Source organism: Takifugu flavidus, chromosome 1 (assembly GCF_003711565.1).
Source record: "Takifugu flavidus isolate HTHZ2018 chromosome 1, ASM371156v2, whole genome shotgun sequence".
In the NCBI taxonomy this organism is placed as follows: Eukaryota; Metazoa; Chordata; class Actinopteri; order Tetraodontiformes; family Tetraodontidae; genus Takifugu; species Takifugu flavidus.
The window spans coordinates 24922858-24942535 of NC_079520.1; the positions used below are offsets into that span (position 1 = coordinate 24922858).

General features: G+C 44.5%; 1 protein-coding gene across 3 annotated transcripts in view; it reads right to left on the bottom strand.

The window, feature by feature from the left end:
* LOC130527418 (C-terminal-binding protein 2) overlaps positions 1 to 18988 on the bottom strand; it is a 68957-nt gene extending 49969 nt beyond the window's left edge. For 2 of the 3 annotated variants that reach the window (XM_057035961.1, XM_057035933.1), the window contains exon 1: positions 18648 to 18988. The gene's annotated coding sequence lies outside the window, so the exon portion shown is untranslated. The remainder of the gene's footprint in view (positions 1 to 18647) is intronic. The other variant, XM_057035969.1, reaches the window with a different exon arrangement.
* Positions 18989 to 19678: the final 690 nt, after the last annotated feature.

The window sequence follows — 19678 nt, forward strand, 5'->3', positions numbered from 1 at the left end:
CATCCCATCGCTGTAAATGTAATGAAATTGCAGGAGAGAAAAACCGCTGACTCCTGTTAATGCACCATTCTTTAATAATAAACCGACAGCTGACCACAAAAGCAGAGGGAAGATGCACGGCGGCTCAATAACGCCATTTGGAGCATGGGATTTGTGAGCGAGGTAATTAACATTATGCATCGTGGGGTGTTTTGTATATTAGCACAATACAGATGCGACTGGAACTCAAAGCGGACTGCTTTGAGTTCTAACGCAATCGGTGAAAGACGGACGGCGACAAACACAATTCAGTCCACAGATTCGATCGCCGTTGCTTCCATTTGTCTACCTACTCCTCACCCACTCAGCTGTCCTTTTCAAGGGAGACCGGAGGAAAAAAAGAGCGAGCTGCTGCGCGGAGAAGAGGAAAAGCACTTTGCAAAAACAGGAGCTGGCCAGCGGCTGCGGCAAGTACGATCAGATAAGAGAAAGTGGGTCCATGTAATACAGAAGACTATATTAATAAAAGCTTAACATAAAAACACATTTTTAACAAACCCAATCGTAATGTTTACGAGACCCAAATCACCTTCCTGCCAGTGATCGAGCGGCGTGATGATCATCGTAAAGGGTGGGCTGCAGGTGCACAGTAGGGGGGATTAAATAGCCTGATTTGGTCAAAGCCGAGCACAGCTGGCAGGTGTTGGTGTGGCAGGACTTTATTACCCTATAAACCATAACAGACAATACACTCCCTCCTCCGTGGGCAGCAGAAGCCCTGATTCAATTACTGCTGAAACTCGACATGGGCAGCCCGAGGAGGCCCGACTCATTGTTCTTTATGTCACCCTCCTAAGTATACGTACAAATGTTCTCACACAGCCTGAGCGAAGTGAAAGGAAACGCTGCCAGTTAAAGATGTAACCCAACACACATCAGTAATACCCAGAAATATAAGGAGCGATCCGTTCCCCAGGGCGGCTAATAACTCTTTTGTCAGTGGGAGAAAAAAAAGAAGAAAAAAAAAGAGTGGAGCCAGCGGCGGTGATTGACTGACGGGTCTGGGACAATTAAAAACTCAAGGAAGCGAGTGTTTCCTCCTTGTTTTTTGTCCTTTGTTTGTGTGCACAGAGAAGATTCATTAGGCCTCTGCATTGAGGATTTGAGGCCTGCGGAGCGAGGGGGACCCGGCCCAAGTGAAGCATGTCAAATTAGGAAGGAGGGGGGAGAAAAATCAAACCGCTGCTACTGGGACTCATTAGAACCTCAACAAACACGGAGTATTTTGTTGTGTACGCAGGCGTCTTCGTCTTCCTCTGCGTGTGTACTAATGAAACAGAGGAGCGGCGTTTGGTGGTGTAGTTTAAAGTTATTTTCATCACAGCAGTTTGTTTTATGAGGCACCGATGCTGAGAGACTCTCCAAACAACTTTAATGAAAGTGAGGATCCAATGGCCTCATGGGAACACAAGTGCTAATCCAATTCTCCGACAGAATAACCGACACGCTGCAAAAACACCGAGTATCGGGTGACTTTGGTGAAGTACCCAAGGTTCCTGTCTTACAAAGTAAACAAAGTATCACTGGCAAAAGCAGCTTTAGATGTTCCTCTTTACGGAAGCTTTTCCAAAAAAAAAAAAGGAAATATATTTCTAAATAGAGAAATTTAAAATGGTAATGATCTGTTTTTAAAAACCAGTAATGCACTGGATATGGCTACTGGCAATTTTCCATTTATAATTAGACAATCTAAAATCATAGCAGAAAAGTGATTTGATATTAAGGGGGAAAGCTCCGAACTCTTGTTCTGTCTTCCTCTAGGGAGCCCAAAAGATAAGTTGAGCCGTTATAGCAAAAATATTTTGGAAAAGTTGATCCCCAAATGTTAGCCAAGTCTCCCTGTGCGTCATTTTGAAGCATAGTTTAAAACATCTCACTTATACACTGATGCTATCCCCACATTTTTATGCAGAACTGGAACTAGCGAGCTAATACTCCAGCTAAAAGTAGCCCGTGGCAGAAATATTATGGAGTTGAAACTACAGTGTATTTGAAATTACAAAAGTTTCTCATTTTCACATTCCCAATGTGACAGAATTTACTGTTTTAGAACACACAGATCAAAATAAGCTAACCAAATGCACCATGCCATATATCTAATGCCACTAGGGAATATTTGTAGAAGAAAACCAAATGGCGAAGCAGAACCCAACTTACGCCCTCTTACCAGGGGCCACCAATCACGGCAGTAAAATATGCAGAGCTTTACCCCCCCCCCCCCCCCCGCAGTAAGAGGAGCCCAGTTTGCAGTTGAAGAACGGAGGACACATTTGCCACCTCACTGATTTTTGGAGGTTAAAGGGAAGCTAATATTTCCCCAGGTGTATCCACAACAGCTCACCTGGCCATCAAACAACAGCCACCAGCACCTCAGTTAAGACTATTCTGGGACTAATCCCCCCCCCCCTTTTGTTTTTTCAGCCAACCACTTCTCCCACTCATTGCATGCGTACCTGGTGATTTCTCCCCTACTGGATAGGAGGTGTAGTGTTTCCTGCCTTTCTGACACACCCCCTGCCCCTTCCCCAGATGACCTTCCTTCCTCAGATCATTTCAAAGGGCACCCGCAATCAAAGTTGGTCTTTCAAAGTGGACAGTAATGGGGGATGTATTTAGTTAATCATTTATTTGAAGGGAATATAGGCCCCCACCCATCTTCCCCCCAGCGTCTGTCGTACCACTTTTTCTCTTTTCTCTATGCTTTCCTCACCCTCCTGAGGCCCTCCCAGCCCCACTCTAGGCATTTTTTTTTTTTAATATGCAGAGAAAATAAGCTTGCCATCCTCCTCTGGCAATAGATGGGCAAGAAGGAGGCCTTGAGAATATAGATCGGCTGCAATACTTGCTTCAGATGGATTCCTGAACAAAGATACCAGAAGTGCCGCCTGAACATTGTCAATCGGTGACCATCTGCGTACTATAACGTGACAATTGAATGCATCATTAGTCAGGATTTGACATTTTGTAACACCGTGGCTATGTCTGGTATACATTTATTGGGGGTCAGAGGAGGTGAAACACGTAAATTATAAAAACAGATGCATTCTAAAAAGGAAACCTCACGATGGGTGTAAAAATAATTCCCTGGCCAGACTACATTCTCTCGCCCTTTTGCATCTCACTCACTCACCTATCAGCTGACCAGCCTCTAGCAGGAGGAGTGACCCTGTGAAGGGACTTCGTCACACTCCATGCCCAACAAATCGACTGGGGCCTGAGGCGGCTAATGGCATAATGAGCTCACAGCAGCCTGGACTGACATTTTTGGCCACGGTATAGAGAAGTACATCAACGGTGGTGACGCGCGACCACATACACACGGACATGGAGCAGGGTGATTACATGCCCGCAGCCTCTATCCCTCCGACAATGGCTCCTAGTTACCCAGTGATGTGTGGAACTGCCCGCTAACAGCATCAAGATAACCCTGTTTGTCTGTGACACCCCAGTTTTGATCATTGCAGCCAAAGTCTTCTCCCTTGCGCAAGAACAACTGTTCACGCTTTGACCTACGAGTTATTTAACGTTCCTCACATTGCGATGTGTGATCGATTTACCTGAAGAGTTGGTAGAGAGCAAACAAAGTGAATGCAAAACCTCGTAAGATTCGCTACACATAAATCAATTTAATTGATTAAAAACTAGGTCATGTTTTTACGGGGATGAATGCAGTGTTGCAAAGAAACGGCAGCTCTGGAGTACAGATGCTCCTACGTTTGTGTGCTGGGGTGTACAGCTCTGCAAGGAGCTGATATAAAGCCATAAATCCAGTTTAACGTTTCTCCTTGCTTGCAAGCCGCCTAAATAGGCTATCGATTACTAAAAATTCTTATGGAGGCAGAAATTAGAGTAATGAACACTCTGGTGGGAATTATTAGGGTTGATCTTGTCATGGCAGACACACTATCCTTCTTGCAGCATACAGAGAGAGTTATCTGGTGCTGATTATCCTTATCAGCAAAGTGTAAACTATTTGGCCGCCCGGCTCTGCCAGTTTTAGGATGATTAGACTTTGGACCTTGGGAACGGCTATGACGTAGCGTTACTCTGACTGCACATATATAAAATGCACACACAGGATCTGTTTTGGACAGGAAGTGGAAACTAGGAATGGCAACTAGTTGCTCAAAACAAATAATGTTTTCAGCCACATCCTTGGCAACAACCTTAAGCATCTCCCGGGGTGCTATTTTGGAGGTAAGTGAGGAGGCAGCCAAAGAAAAGAGGTCAAAAAAAGATTTAACAGTGACCTCAGAATGTCACATTTAATGTACTACCTTTCACAGAAGAGTTTTGGGGATAGATGAGGGGGAGAAAGTGTTGTGCAGCACAGGTCTTAGATCCCCTGCAACCAGGGAAAACAGAGCTCCCATCAAGTGGTAAAGGCTTCCCCTTTTCCCCCAGCATCACTCTCTGACCTAGATGTGCACATGCACTGGTGTGGATATGAACTGCCTGAGCACCGATCTGAACTGGGTGGTCCCATCTGATTAGGTGTTGGCTGTTATCCAAGGCCTTCTGCCTGATTCACCTGGGGTGTACATCTTCACAAGTTGTGATCGTTCTGTTCTGACAGTTGAGAAGAGGTCTGAGAAGAAGTAGACCTCACAGAGGGAAGAAGTTCAAACTAGACACCGAAACCAAATAGCCCAGATGAGTCCACCCAGACAAACAGAAGTGGGCCAAGCTGTTCTCCTGCACCCCAGAGATGTCAATCATAAAGACTTGTTCAACTGGCTGGGGGGGCATTGGCTGTCTGTCCGTCTCTAATACATACACACCACCTTCAGAGTCCCCCGGGTCACTTCACTGCATGCTGATGCTGAGAAAAACACAGATCAAACACCAAGCTGACTAAACAAGACAACTTAATTTTGGCAGGGTGAGGAGGAGGAGCATGAGAAGTGCAATAAAGTTATGCTCTGCAAATCATCTTTATTTATACAATCAAAATCGTCTCAGGGCGCTTTACAGAAAACCAGGGCCAAGGAACAGTGGCAAGGAAATACTCCCTTTTAACAGGAAGGAACCTGGAGCAGGCCCAGGCCAATATGGGGGGACCCTCCGGCTGATGGACAGCTGGGTAAAGAAGGAGGAGAAGGGGGGGAAGAAAAGCTAGAGGAGAGAATAGACATACATTATACATGCACATACATTAATTACACAGAGGAATCAAAGCTAGAGCTGAGTGGGTCAGTGGAGCCAGTTGGCAGGTCATTCCACAACTATAGGGTCGGCGATACGTGTAAATGGATACAGAGAACAAATACTGCCGCGACACTGACATTCTACTGTTGCTTTGCACTCTAACACATTATATACATTTATATACATTTAAGATTTTCTGTACAGCCTTTACTGTGAGCTGCATGTCAATATTAATGAACATAAATTTGGTCGGAACTACTGCAGTGGGGTATTTTTTTTGTCCTGCAGGTCAGTGTGTTGCTCAGTAAATGAGCATTCAGAGGACAATGAGCAACTCTGCAGGCATAGGCTAATGAAGCCTTTCATGGGGCGTCCGCTTTGGTCCTCCATAGGTTAATTACAGAAGCCAAGTCCAATTTGCGCAAAGCAGGCAAGGTAGAAACCTAGATTTTACCTGGTTGTTAGCCTGAATATTTCCACAGGTCATGACATCAGTGTATAAGCAAGGTCTGAAACCTTCCATCTTTCATGGAAGATTTTGAAAATTAATTACACCTTCCTGTCGCCTATGGCTGTTGACACGTGTTGCATCATCAAGTGCTATGGTTTGTTTCAAAGACTCATACTGTTTCAGCCAGCTTTCTTCAAGCTTTATTAATTGACAGATCCATGTAAATGTGAAATCATTTTGTTCAAAAGGCAGGTGAAAAACATAAAACAGAGACACATGCAGAGTCCAGGCAACTTGCTACTTGCTAGCTAACAACAAATTTACACGTTACAATGGAAGCTTGTGCAAGAACTGGGTAAACAAGCCTGTGATACGTGACAGTGCTCACACAATGAGGTATCATATGCCGATTGCTCCAACCAATCCTGGTAGATCAACTCCTGGGCGGTACAACAGGGGACTGGACCGCGTGCTCTCTGAGAGCGCCCAGTTCAGGCCCTAAGGGCGCTGACTGATCACATTTCACAGCAGGGCCCATGCTGCCAACAGAGGAGAACAGCGGAGAGCTGGTGGCCCAAGGCCCAGAGGCCCACTTTAAAGACCAAAGCATGCAGAGCTGTTGGCAGCTGAGAGAGCAGGGAGGAAACGTCACTATACATAAACCTCTTTTGGACACATAAACCAGCTTCAAGTAGCTGTTTAGCAATGGCTAAAAAAGGAAAAAGGCTCTTTGACAACTCTGCCTTAAAACACAAGACCAACATACAGGATACAAATACAAATTGCGCTCTAGTGGAGTGGTCTAAGGAAGTCAGAATAAGGTGTTCATCCAAAAATAGTGAATTTCTTTACAAACAGCATCAATGTCTGAATTCTCTTCTGCATCCATATCTGTTACAAAAACTGCTCACTCGGCAAAAACTGCCGCAGTTGTCAAATGGTCGTGGATTCACGTCTGGCCACGTCGATATATTCCAGAAGATATATTCCAGGGCTATCCCCTGTGGATACCACTGTGATGGCACAGAGACCAGAGGGATGAGAGGATGAAGCCCCAGAACCAACACCTGAGCTAATACTTGAACATATTTTAGATACAGTTACTGTAGCAACTGCCAGAGAAGAAATGACTATGACAGTGGCTGTCGGTGGTTATGGGATAGATTCCCATGACCTCGATTAGGAACAATGGGATGATTAACAGAGGACAGACAGATGGATAGACAGCTGTAGCTGTTTTTACTGGAAGGGAATATTCTAGAATAAGTTATTTCTTCAAATATTCCCTAAAAATATCAACAGGCAGTTTCAAATTTTGAATTTACACCTGAATAGAAGGAACAAATTGACTAAACCTTAAAGGTCTCATCTTTGACCGCCTGACTCTTCTAATACGCTGTGCTCCCAGGCTGTGCTTAAACAAGAAAGACACTTTTCCACCAGGTCCTTTTAACTTTTTTTAATCCAAAATATTTGAGGATTTTCACTTCTTGCACAAAGTGAATCCATTTAAATGCCTTTCGCCCTTTCACGAGACATGCAGTTCACGAAGTAGGCGACCACATCTACCAAGTCACCTTGAGATAACACTGAAAAAGGCAACAACAGAAAGAAGACAATTTCCCATCAGCGATAAGCAGATAGGTGCTCTCAACTGGAAGCTGACTGGTTTGTTTATCTAAGAAAACACACTGAACTTCAAATGAACCATAACTAATGTAGACTCGTCTGCAGCCGGCTAAAAACAAACACTATGGGCCGGAGGATAGTAGGTGTCGTTCATTACAGCTAAATATGCCCATCACATTAGCTTTCCACACGAAGCGGCATCAAGGCCAAAAATGGCGTTTAGTCATTTATCTACATGACACAATGTATATATCAGTAGAGGAGAAAATGATTCTTCTACGTGAAACTAAAGCACGAAGGTGACATTTTCGAAACACCAGCCCAATTAAAACTTGTTTTTGCAATTAACTCCTATTCTCCGGGGAAGCGGTACAAACACAGAGCGACACACCAAAAGAATGTGGGATTTTAGTGCCGTTTCTTTAGCCAAACGAGAAATCTGACTGGTGTTGGAGACAAGAGATCTGAATTTAACATTTTAATTAGACCCGTGCAAGAAATAATAATAATAATCGCTTGCAATTAAGCGACTCCATCATCAGAAATTTGACAATGACCAAGCACGGCTGACTCGGTCATTCCCAACAAGCCCAATTCATTTATTTTACTAAAATGTGCAACCTTGTTTTGGGTACCACATTTGAACAATTGATGTTGCCTCTTTTTTACAAATGCATGTAAATTACAATAATTTTGCAGGATATTATACAGTTACAAAACACATATTGCACGCACCTCTGCCAAAACTGTTTAATTTTTTTTAGATATTTTATAAACATACTTAAACGCATCATTTAAATAAGGTGTTGACTTGATATTCAATAAATCCTCTTCACAAGGGTTTCATTGGCTCATCTAGTTGGCTAACTGTTATAGTCTGGTAATGATTCGCGACGAAGCTGGTGCCAACGCCGCTCTCTTCTTCTTCCCAAGAAATAATATTGTTCACTTTACACTTAATTAAGCTGATAAATAATTTAGTTTGCCATTAGAAAACAGACTGCCACCATTAGTCCAATCATTTGAAGGTAACCAAATAGTTTTGCATACTAGTGTCACTAGATAACAGCTACTTGGCAACACGGGCATTCGTCTTACAAGAAGACGCAACAGCCCATGACGATGTTACTGTACCGCTTCTCCAAGTCACCACTTCTTTCTTTAGAGCCTACTCATTAGAACATGTGTAAATACAGACTCGCTTCTCCGCTCTTCTTATATGTTTATGGAAGCAAACTCCACACAAGCTCGTCAATAGCGCATCCATAATTCAGTCTAATGGATTATATAATGTCAACATTAATTAGCGTCATCTCTTATGCTTTAGTTTAATTATGGATACAGGCCTCTTTTAAAATAGACACTGTTTGCTGTGGCAGAGTTCAACATCTGTTTTCAGCACTGCGGGAAGTCAATCAGGCCGAGGATGGCGGTCGTATAGCCGTCAGTCCTCGCTGTGGACTCTGAAGCAGCTCGAGTCAGATTGGTGATAGCAGGAGTGGGGGAAGCGAAAGTGCACATTCCTTTTAGGAAAACACTTGTCAAGCACAGCTGCCACTTAAATCACATTATTTATTGATGCGCACGAGCAGCGGCGAGATGATAAATATAACGTGTATGAAGCCGAAACGAAAAAGAATTCCGGCACAGAGGCGCTCGTCATTTTGTTCAGCAGCTGGCGTGACATGTGAAGACTGAATCCGACGGTGTCATCAGCTATTTGTCAAGCGAGAGAGATGGAGGGCTTGACACCTTCCTAGGTTTTGTTGGTGGCTCGTTATGAAGAGGCTGGCTGACAAATTGGCCGAGGGACACGCCATGTATTTTCAATCATTTCTTCCTAGAAAAGAGCCGCAGCGTTTAGAACAAATGACTAGCTTTACGGTACAAGGATTTTTTACATTTCCTTGCTTGTGTACCTCCGTCTACCATTTCCTTGCTCAAACTTTGGACAGAATTTAGAAATTAATGTTTAATATTGCGTACGGATAGTTTGTGATTGTCGTCCACAACTCCACAAGAGAGGGGAAAAAGAGAATAAAATATAGCAGGATATATGTTTCCATATTGTGAGAAATTTCCATGCAACGCTTAGGGGTGGGAAAAAAGAAGCTTAAAGATTCACCTTGTAGAAGTGACATTTAAATAAACAGGAGCCACTTTCTGTCTCAATCCCTCCCTGTTCTCTCTGTGCCACTCTAATTTGAGGCTGTCACAAACAAATCCTGCTCACAGACCTTTCCAAATGTCAGGTTCTGTCAAGCGGGAGGGGGGAAAAAAAATTCTCCTGGAAACTTGTGCCAGGAAACAGGCATATTTCTGGCACTTTTACCGCCACCCCACCCCCAACCCCCAACCCCCAACCCCCAACCCCCAACCCCACATCACTGAGTCCTGCAAATTCATAAAATATTGCTCAATATCTGATGCCGGTATCGCAACATGTTGCAATCGGTGCATCATAACTACAGTGTGAAGAGGCAAACTGGAGCACCACATTCCCAAAGAATAAAATCACTACAGTGAAAAAAATTTTTAAAAAAAATGGGTGTAGCAGCTGCGACTTCATTCAAAAATAAATAAGGACAAATTATTTTTGTGTGGGAGACGTAAAAGGTTACGGTGGCAATGATTCAATTATGTGACGCGATTACAATCAAGCAAGCACAAAAATTAAGGAGGCTTCAACGCACATTTTTTGGAGCGCTGAGTATCTAATTGTGGATTCTAATGCTGTGAGGCAGACTCAGCAGGAAGCCCCACCTCAGTGACACAGTACACACCTCATTACATTAAACATAATATTTACTTTTCACTCACCCCATCAAATAACACCATGGGGGCATTTCACTTTCCTCCGAACGCAGTTCACTCGCCACTGTCAAATCCTGACTAGCGCTGGCATCCATGGTTAGCGGCTTCACTGGCGCCAGTCAAGTTATTTAAAAATCTTAACGGATACGCGGATCCGAGTCCTGGAAGGCACCCGATTACCATTTTTATCTGAGTTGTTGCAAGCCTGATGAACACATTTGAAATGTTCCAGGTGAAAAATAGTCAAAAAACCGCCAGTCTCTAGAAAAAGTCATCAATTCAGCGACTCGGCATTCAAATCCCACATCATTTTAATAACGTATGGCATGAAGAAAGTTAACAAGAAACTGTAAGCGGTGCACGCAATCTCAAGAGTCGCTTTACTGCCCTGAGTGTGAGGGAATGAGATGAGGGGGAGCGAGGAGCTAATCAACTCTTACACTTCAGCGGCATTTCATGCATTGCCTGCCACTAGTACAGTGTGCACAAAGGGCACGGAGCATCAAATAGTCAACACGTCACTGCAGCGAGACTGGATCCAGACTCTGCACCCATGAAAAGAAAATCTTGCTTCAGAGCGAATGGAAGATTTAATTAATTCTGCACATGAACTGCTCGTAGGTTCCAGGTCGGGGTTTTTTTTTTTGTGCGCGCACAGAAAAGTTTAATGTGAAATGAAAATTCATGCCCCCAAAACAGGACCTGGCGTGAATTCAGCTGTTAAATTTGCATTTCTTAAGACAGAGTTCAAGTAGGGAAAAAAAGCTGTCCTCTCGCTGCACCTTGTGTAAGATGTTGAGCCAATTGAGGTGGTGGATGGGGAGAGGGAGATAGAGAGGTGAGAGAAAAATAAGGGAGCGGAGAGAGAAAAAAAATCCTTTTTTCCGCTTCTTTATTTTAAAGACGTTTGTACTGCCAACTTTTAATCTGTGCCATCGCAGCTGCATGTCGTGACACCATGTCCAGAAGGCCAGACTGGTTCGGGCTTAGTTCTTTCTCTCTTTTTTCCCTTCCCTCTTCCTTGCCGCCTTGCATCAGGCTGAGGATCTGAGGCTTTAATATGGCTGCCAGTGAGGCAACAGCCATTTAATAACAATGCAATAGTTCCTCACAGCAGTGGTCCAGTGTCACTCATACACCCTGCCGTGTGCAGATGGTACATTGTCTGTGATTTCCGAACGCATTCTCCTTTCTGAGATGTTTTGCCCCCTTTCTCCCAACAATACACACACACACACACACACACAGCTGCTTTTGACAGCAGTGTTTAACTCTTAAGAGAAACACCATGCAACTGCTCGGCCGTCTTGTTTCTGCTATCATTGCTCCTGGCTTGTTTCATAACAGGTCAGCTGAAGTGCCCCCGCCCAGAGATCTTTGTGTGTACGTGTGTAGTGTGTGTGCATGTAACAGGCAATAAGCCTTTTGCATGTGTTTCACAGCCTCCCGCAGTGGGGGGGGGGACATCTGGAGGAGGCGTTGCCATATACACAGGGGGGGGGGGGGGGAAAAAAACCAAGAGTTCCGGCCAAAAATATCATCCTCTGAGGACATTGCTGACTTCTATTAACATACAAAGAAGAAAATATGGCACTGGAATATTTATTCAAATCAGCCCAGATAATATTGCCATAATCCAGTCACCTTGACGAGTTACCATAAAACCCGTCCTTTCGATCACGGGCACTTGCCTGACTCGCCACTGAGAGTAATTAGGAGACTTTTTGATGAAAGCGGTTGGTAATTCAGTGTAAGTAGAGGGGGAAAAAAGGCTTTGGAACGACCGTTTCACAAGGTAGATGTTCATTACGCGCCAGCAGGGAAGGACCTCCTCTTAATAGAGTGCCAGACCATAAACATCCCTCATCATCACCCGGCCTGCCATTTGATCTCACCTCTGGGGGTTGTGTGCTGGGCATCTTCATTCATTTCTTCCACGTTTCACTGTCTGTTTACTCAGTAATGGACTCTGCCCTGAGAGTTGTTACATGGAGGGGGGCAAAGCGAAAGTGCCCGACACTCTGCTGTGTTGGTGATTAAAAGCTGAATTAGCAACTCTAGGTCACCTTTAACGCTGTGATGGATGGACCCAAAGCAGCAATCTGATATTTTCTGTTATCTGGGAGCTACAAGCGGGATAACAGGGGCCGCAACATGAGCATTTAGGAAAAAAAAATTTGCCTTTTCATTAACTACAATCAATTAACACTCTTTTAATTAAAATCCAAAGGCAATGTGGTTAAAGCAGGATGCTATATTGTCCTGACACTAAGCACCTTGGGAATGGGTGTGCACGGAACTGTGTCCACCACTGTCTGTAAAGCCCTAGTTAGCATTGCCCGAGTTCAGCTGCGTATGTGGCATCTCTCCTGTCACAGGCAGTTTACAAGACCGGGAACGAGGGTTGCCATCTGTCCCACCTCTACGGGGTGCACAGAGGGACATTTTGCACAGTTTTGGCATGCCTGACTTCCCGCAATATTGCACAAATGTTTAGAGACATTACATAAGCGAGGAGACCTTGACTGGGGTTAAGCGGGAAATAGAATAGATATTTGAAGAGGGACAGCAAGAAGCAAGGTAAAGATAAAAGATGAAAAATTTTTGTTTCCTCTCACTTACCCGACACTCAGGGAAAGAATGAACTGAAGTCATGAGGCTGCGTGGGACAGGTACAAAACAAAAGGCAAGATCAGGAGTGCAACTCCAAGGACTCTCCAAACGAATTTCAGTCTATTAATACAGAATTATACAAACACCTTTAAGGTGAGCACAATAAATCACCATCAGTAATGACCAAGTAAGAAATCTACACGTTTACTTATGTAACATTCTCACAATGTAGCACTATTCAAGGCTAACCGATGAGTGGTTTGAGCACCAGCATCGCAGTAAAAGGAAATAAAGAGTTGAACTTTTGATGAGCGATGACCTGTCAAGGTGTCTCCTCTCTAGTTTCCATTTCACTCGCTTCCATGTGCAGCAGTGAAAAGAAGCACTTGAAAATAAATAAGGCAACGCTAAATCGAGCGAATCACACATATAGTCTGACATTCGGGGCGGACAATTTACTCTTTTGTCATTAATTTTAACCCCCCCTTTCCCCACAGAACATCACCCACCATTTTGTCTTTCTTTAGTTCCACTCACCACAGTGGTGGGTGGGATCTGGGGATGGGGAGGGTGGAGGATGCTGTGAATTTTCTACATTGTCAGGTGAAAATACATGGATGTCACGTGGCTCGAAGCACATGTGGTCTACAGATTATAAGAGGAGCTGTACATAGAGCGAATTGCTCGTATCAAATTAGGTACTACGGGGAAATTACGCTGATAGAGACTAAGTCACAAGACGTGATATTAAGGGCAGGAAACAAAACCAGCTTTTGCTAGAGGAGCTCAGTCACATGGTACATTTTAGCTTTGTCTGTCAGCTCCAGTAACCACTTTTCTATCAGAAACATGCAGAAATTAATCCCAAGGCACAGCACTTAGGAATTTTATACTAGCAGTCGAACATTTTAAGGAGGGGGATATTTCTGTTCAAACAACGCAGGAAGACGACAATATCGATCTTTAACCATTCCTGTTAAGTGGCGACTGGTCAGATTTCCTGCAAAAATGTCGACTCCCAAACTTGCATCCGGTTATTCTCCGAGTGAGCTGAAAACTGTTGCTAGCACCTTGAAATCTTTTGCAAAAAACCATTCAACAGACACTGATGTGACTAAATCCAGAAACACAAATATTTGGCAAACTCCTGAATAAAACATTCCAAAGCTTAAAATTTGCCGAGCAAATATGGCTTACGCAGTACAGAGGCTACTTTGTAACGCTCCAATTAATCATTTAATTAAAGGTGAGTTATCTGTATTGTGCAAAAAAAAAATACATTTCACATTACAAATGATTAAATTCCTAAAACTTCAAGGAGTATTCAAAAGTATGTTATATGTCCGCAATCGTGTGGCAGCAGCGAGATATGCAAAAGGAGAATGACAGAAGGCGCAGTGGGGAGAAAGCGCTAACAGTTATATCACCCTCAAGAAAAGCCTGCAGCCCACCCACTCACTGACTACCAATGACACCCTCCATCTCTGATTTAATCAGAAGGCAAATATGCTGTGATGTTTCCTTCTGCTTCTTCAAATTCATCTGATAATGCACACATTAAAGGGGAAGGTATGCAGATACAGACGGGCGGTTGCTTCACGAACCTCTTCTGTGTACTGAAACAACCCCCCCGCAACTGGTGTACAGTGAATTAACTGGACGTGCACTGCCCGCTTGCAACTGTTTTTACACGATTGCATGTACGAGGGAACGCCTTAAGAATGCGTGCACCGCATTTACATCTGAGGGTTTTGCAACCGCTGATGAATTTGTAAGCATGCATCATCGCGTATAATTCCATTTAGGAGCCAAATGAACCCACGGTTTATGCAGACGGTAGAACCCCCCCCCCCCCACCACCACCACCACCACCAACCCACCCTCGCCTCTCATTAGGCGAGCACATCTCCAAAGAAACCAAGGGCAGAAGAGGTGGAGTTATTGCAAATCACATTATAGGACATGAAATTAATCCTGCCTCCCCAAACATTTGGCCTTGCGTGAGTTTAACCTTGAAACCGCCTTTTACTATTTAAAGAAGGACTTTGAAAACCCCCGCCTTAATCCAAAAGAACAGGTGAGGTTACAACAAGAGCTCTGGCAGGGCGATTATTCACTGCGATCCTTCAGCGTGCCGATGATACGTTGTAATTTCATTTCACTTACGCCCGTTCCATAATGCACGACAGAAGTGCGCAGGGGCACTTTACCTCCCCAAAGACCACTTCCTCTTTAAGATAATAAAAGTCTTTTGTGCTTGCCTTTGAGAAATCCTTAGTGGATTATGTGAGCGCGGATTCGGGAGCACATCAATTAATATGTATTAAATGAAAGAGTATTAAGTTGTAAGAAAATAATTAATAACTCTAATTGCTGCGCTACAGCTTTGCCCGACCACCTTGTTCCGCAACGTGAACAGGACCCTCTTCGACATCAGCAAAGAACAAGAGTTCTATGACCTTTTACGTGGCTGAAAGACAATGTATTTCCATTTTATTACATGGCTGCCTCACTCTCCCTTGATACCAATGTAGAGCAGTGTGAGATAAAAGCGCAGACTGTTACACACAATCCAATATCTGTGGAGAAATTCCTATCTGCTGGCCAATTCAGAACCACATGAGGTTCAGCCAGACTAAAATACATCTGTTTGTGTTACAGAATACTGTAGATCTGTTATGCGAGCCTTATCGCTGGATCTCGTCCTTTTGTACGGCGCAAAGAATAGTGCTAGCGCAGGGTTCCACTTTCCCAGTTACCATGAAAAAGACATTCAGTGCACAAATTATCTTTCACCCCTGTGAAGCACTGGAAAACACAATCGCTGCCACTGTCAATGAAATTATAGGAATGAGGGAATAAGTGATGACAGCGGAAAAATCTGACGGCGACGCCAAACTGGCGTACGCGGGCATTGCGCAATTTCTAACGTTCTGTAACATCGGATGCCTCAGGAGAGCAGAGGAATGGGAATGACAAGTAAAATGTTTCTTTGAGATATCTTTTCAATATAGCACTTCTAACGGTTAGATGAGTTCTGAAGGAACGAGAGAGAAGCTCCACTTGAGTGATGGCGCCTTTAGTTGTTGTGAGCGTAGAAGACATTGAGTACTTTCCGCTGCAGCTCCCGTGGTTTAAAGTTATTCGCTTGGACCAAAAGCGATCCGCGGCAAAGAATTGCCGTCTTGATCAGTTTTTAGTTCTTTTTCCGTGCATTTCCCCCCCCCCCTCTCAAAGATTACCCTGGCTTTCAGCTAAATCAATCTTGTCTTTGGTTGGAGATAATGAGCGTGCTCGCTGGGCTTCAAATGAACACCGTTGCTCTCGGGCTCCTCGAGCTCAGTGCAGTCGCATCATGCAGACACTTTCGCGGACGGCAGGAAAAGAGAACCCCTGGCCTTCAGAGACCAATTAAAAACTCATATTCAAATTGAAGGAGCACAGCAAAGGGTTCTAACTATGCTCCATCCGTACAGCTTCCCTTTGCTTCCAGGTTTATCCCAACTGTTTTCAAACCTGATCAACAATATCAAAACAGAGAGGAAAGACAGAGAGCCTGTCTCATCTCTGGTGGATCAAACGATACCAGAAAGTAGCGAGGACTCCCAGATACACTTATTTCCATGCAACCCCCTTCTCTTGTGTTCGAGATACTCTGGTACAATGTATCAGCGCTGTAGCACCGACTGCATAAATAAGATGATTTGCATTATAGTGGTAATCAAGTCTGAATTATGTCACAGATCTTAGATCACACTTTAATTAGCTTTGCCTGCTAGCTTCATCGCCCCCAATTTGCAGTGAAATATTTGACAGAAAAGTGTTTGGCAATTTTGCTCTTTTGACAGTTTCATAAATGAATAATGACGCCAAACAAAACCTTTAAGGAAGACACACTTAAAGAGAAGTTACAGAGAAGTTGACTGCAGCGCTTTCCTCGGCCACAATTTCATTTCATCTCGTGACACATTTGGCACCAGAGCCCAGCGGGTACGCAGCAGCTCTTAAAACATGCTCTGCCGTGCTTCCACAGCACTTCCAGGGAGCCTGCTCCCATAAATCCCATCTAATGGTCACTGGCAAGGGGAACTTTTTAACACAGAACTTAGCAGCCTCTGTTATTCACCCTTACAGCGAGACTCTCGGGATGATGGATAGTAATAAATATTGCACGGGGCTCACAGAGGTCCCCTCTGAGACGTTCAATTGCCTTGAGTGATAGGGCGCTGCTCGGCAACACAGGAGAGGGTGGCAGAGGGCACGCTCTTCACGGGGTCGACTAACCGAGTCTACTCAATTTCCCCTCTCAGCGATCCTGATTTCCTAAGACTGCCTCCATGAGCAAAAATAAGCTGAAAAAAGTCAAGTTTCTGCAAAAAAAAAAAAAAAAAAATTCAAGTTATCTATGGCAACTCTGTTGGCTGTAAAAGAAGAATTGATTGTCCCATGGAAGAAAAAGAACTCCACTGTGGCGCAGCAAGGGTTGCAAATATACCTGGAATGTGAGGGGGGAAAGGAACACTGCTCGACGTTATGACCATATCCCTTCTGCACTTGTGACCGGAGCAGTTTAATGGAGCTTTCTGACAAGAGGGCTCTGTTGCGCAGCGCTGCCCACCATCTTAACAGCTTCCTCGACAATAGCCAACAACAGAGCAGATGTCCAGGCCGCACACATCTGTAGCAGCCCTATATTACTTAAGGCGCACACCCCCTTTCCTCATCTAATACAAGCAGTTGTAAACAAAGGGCAGCTTCTCCAAGGTCACAACCCTTTTAGCTTAAAGACACCAATTTGGGAGTTCTTGTATTGGGAAAGATGGATACGGTCAAATCCTTATACGGGTAATTAACTGAAAAGTATGAGAGATAAGGATAGCTGCTATATTAACCCAATATCAGTTTTGCTGTCATATTTCCGGAGCAATCAGCAAATTAATTAGCCTAAAAGAATATTTTTGTGTCTAATTAACAAGTGAGCACAAGACAATTAGCAGCCCATTTGTACAAGTGGCTGTAAACATAAGCTGCATTTTAGTGATAGATTTTGAGCACAAACTGTAGTCAGTTGTAGGAACAGCGTGGTAACAATTAGGATAAATATCTAGTGGGGGGGGTCTGTTCAATCCAGTCCTCCAGGGGATACTGATGGAAGAGGTTATCTCCAATGATCCAGGGAAATAAGGACTCACCGACTTCACTTATCTCCACTCTACAAGTCAAAAGCGGCATTCGGGATCAAAATGCGGGGACTCTTAATGTGAAAAGAAATAAGTTTATAAGGACAAGAGTGTTACAAAGTGCGCCGCGTTTCGCATGGGCCGGTGACATGGTGATGGGGCAGCAGATGTGCAGCTTGTGTTCAACTAAAGAAGAAGAAGAAGAAGAGAAGAGGAAGAAAAGAAGAAGAAGGATGCACGGGCGAACCGGTGAGGATTACAGACGATGACGTCTTTCACTATTCCCGACAAAAACTCCACTCAGTCGACTCAAGTGTGAAGCACGGCAGGATTTACGAACACACGCACTCTCTCCCACACGCACACACACACCAACACAACTCCGCAAAGCACTTCCTATTTTCTTTTAACCGACACACTCCTCCGCGGAGTCCCGCTGCGTCCAAAAATCCCGGATACCCCTGCGGGACGTGAACGGCGAGGCTGCTCGCTATTTTCCCGTCCACATTCGACAGTTTGCTGCGTTTTTTAGGCGACTAAAACATCCCTGATGTGTGCAACCCGCCGCGACGGTTCCCTCTCTTCCCCCCTCCATCTTCATGGCGCAGTAAGGTGGACACACATGGTCAGTATGCGGACCTGGAAGCTCCGAGGGCGGGCGGGCGGTCGTATCCCAACTCCCATCAGAAACACGACCGAATTCGAAAAGAAAGAGGGAAAAACCCCCAGCACCGCTGTTGGGAATCTAACAAATGAAATAAACGCGGTCTTACCTGGTTGAACGATGTGAAAAAGCAAGTTGTGGAGCCGACTTCTTTCAGGCACACGTTGGCGGCGGCAGCATCATCCGCTTCTTCTTCGGGGAGAAATGTTTCATGAAGATTTGGGAGTAATTCTGATTCCACCTTGTTAATCCTCCGGGTCGCTGGGAAAAGAGGGGGTGAGAGAGAGAAGCGAGCAGATAGAGGAGGGCTGACAGGCTGGAAACGAGCGGGCTGCAGGATTTGAAACGCGTTCAGTTTATTAAAGCCGAGCGTAAACGCCGAGTAGCTGTCTGTCTAACTGTTCCACCGCTTTATTTTCTCCCTCTCTTCCCCCTCTTTCTCTCCCTCCACACACACTGTCGAACTCTCCTGCTTTCATCAAGGCGGGGTCTTGGGTCGTTTAAGCCAATGACATAAACCAAGAAGAAGCCCCCTCCCTCCTCCTCCTCCTCCTCTTCCTCCTCCTCCCCCTCCTCCTCCACAACAACTACACACCTTCTGTTTCTCATAAGCAAACATGATGCAGCCAAATCAGAAATCTCATCTATAGGGTGATGGAATATGTGATTGTGTGTTCGTCGGTGGAGCTGTGAAGATCTGAGCATATTTAAAGTCCTTTAAGGACCCTAAAAATCCACGCGCTGTGGTTGAAGTTTCCCCGAATGCCACTAAAGTTCTTAATGTAAGCAGAACTGCAGCCGGTGCAGTGCTTGAAGTAGACGAAGCCCCGATTCTTGCAAAATAAAACGCCTGTTTTAAAGTGCTCCAGCGTTTTTACCGGTGTGTCGGCGCAACATGGCATTTTTCCCGGCGCGTTCGGCCTCCATCATGCCGGGATGACAACGGTCCACCTTTGTAAACAAGGGCTCTGGAATGTCAAGTAGCATCGAACGACACGGAAGTGTGTGTAAAGTTCATCACTAACAAGCAGGGTATTTGTCCAATATATGTACCAAGTCTGGTGAAAAACTTGGCCTGTGCATTCCTGATGACCCTTTATTTAAACAAATGCGCGGAAAACTCCACTGCACACGTTACCT